This window comes from Cibotium barometz, chromosome 46 (genome assembly GCF_041138505.1).
Source record: "Cibotium barometz isolate CiBa-2024 chromosome 46, ASM4113850v1, whole genome shotgun sequence".
Classification (NCBI taxonomy): domain Eukaryota; kingdom Viridiplantae; phylum Streptophyta; class Polypodiopsida; order Cyatheales; family Cibotiaceae; genus Cibotium; species Cibotium barometz.
Window position 1 is genome coordinate 13,652,708 of NC_141091.1, and position 1,695 is coordinate 13,654,402.

The 1,695-nt window shown below is 44.0% G+C and overlaps 1 pseudogene across 1 annotated transcript; it reads right to left on the reverse strand.

The window, feature by feature from the left end:
* Nucleotides 1-250: 250 nt before the first annotated feature.
* On the reverse strand, nt 251-661 carry LOC147611906 (polyketide synthase 5 pseudogene; annotated as a pseudogene). The gene is made up of 2 exons (XR_015263642.1): nt 447-661; nt 251-357 (listed from the first exon to the last, which is right to left on the reverse strand). The product of XR_015263642.1 is annotated as a polyketide synthase 5 pseudogene (transcript).
* Nucleotides 662-1,695: the final 1,034 nt, after the last annotated feature.

A 1,695-nucleotide genomic window follows, 5' to 3' on the forward strand; every position in this document is an offset into this window, starting at 1 on the left:
ATAGACTTGATGGTACTTGCATAAGATTGATTGTTGATAGTTTGACCATAAGAGAAGTGATGTCCATTTCTTGGTATGTAGCCAATGTGATGATCTACATGAGAGAAGTGATGTCCATTTCTTGGCATGTAGCCAATGTGATGATCTACATGGGCACAATGAAATAACATTCCACCTTCACCATCCATCTTGACCATAGCCTTTAAGTCAAGTTGTAGCTAGCAAATGGGAGAGTAATATGATTAAGAATTTAAAACAAAAGAATGTGAAGAAAGAAGGTTGAAGATGTGCTGGGGTTGGCCTTGAGTATCTCCTCGTTGAGGTAGAGGTGCCGCTTCGTGATGCACGACTTGTCACCTGCGCATGCGAACAGTTACGCTACTGTGAGGAGATAAAACCATATAGCCGGTGCTAATACAGATCGTGCAAGAGAAACAAGCACTTACACATGCGCTGGAACTTCTGTTTGAGCTCCGTCTTGTCGTTGCTGTTGGTAATGTTAAAGTAGAAGTCGGGGTAGTCCTTCTGGTAGAACACGTTGGGTGGGACGGCAGTGCCGATGGCCAGCACAGTGGCAGGACCGTCGAATCGCTCCATTTTGCGAGCAGGCAACGTAGTCATGGTGCTGACAATCAGAAGACTGAGAAGCGATTATGTAATGGCAATTCTGTTTGCAATGCAAAGAGGGGCGTTTATTGTGCGTACTAAAACAACACGGCCCTGTACTGTTTTATATCCATGGCACCTAGCTGACTTCAACAAGCATGGTTTTCTCCATACTATAAGATTAGTTCCTTCCACCAGGCCCTACATTTCCATACCCTATTAGCCTTCTCAGCGATCTAGCTCTTATCCTCCACCATCATATGGTACACTTGATTTGTTGTACGCTGGACAATGTCCTGAGGCTTTCTAAATGCCCAATCTAACCAAGGTTACTGATCCTCCAACTGAGGAATATCACCAAATGGTGTAAGGCCTGCCCTCACCTTCTCCCATAACTATACATATCCACATGTGGAACCGAAAAATATTGATGGATGATTTTTTGAAAAGATAATAAGTGGCCTCTACATGCAACAAAGCATCCATAATTCTCACTAGTCGGGCCCAATCGATCCATTCTATTGAATTTTGGCCATTCAAAAAGTTTGTCAGGCCACTCCAGAAGTCATGAAGTAGCCAACACCTCACCTGCCATAGAATCCAACTACAACCGTTGATCTGAAGGCTTCCATTTAGTGTGTGCAAACATCTCCTTCCACATGAGATCATCAAATGAGAACGGAGAGGTGAAGCCACCACTCGAACCTGTTGGGAACCATTCACTACATCCCACCATATACCATCAATCCCTCTGGTATTACCATGCACAAGTGCAACCTCCTCTATGAGGGATTTAGCCATTACCCCCCGTGGCTCTTGAGATACAAACATATCTTACAATAAAGGCCATCTCCTAGAGACCATATTTTATCTTACATCTAATAGGGCTTCCCCTCCACTCCTCTTCGGAGTAGTAACAGGTTCCCAAGAAATCTACGTCTGCCCTGGCATATTTCTTGCTCTTTTCCATAGAATAAATCGAATTGGTTGTTGTAGCTGATGCAAAGATTTGCTCGTCAATATCTCTCTCCCTCTCTCTCTCTCTCTCTCTCAAGCATACTACCTCTAGAGATCTCTCTCTCTCTTCCC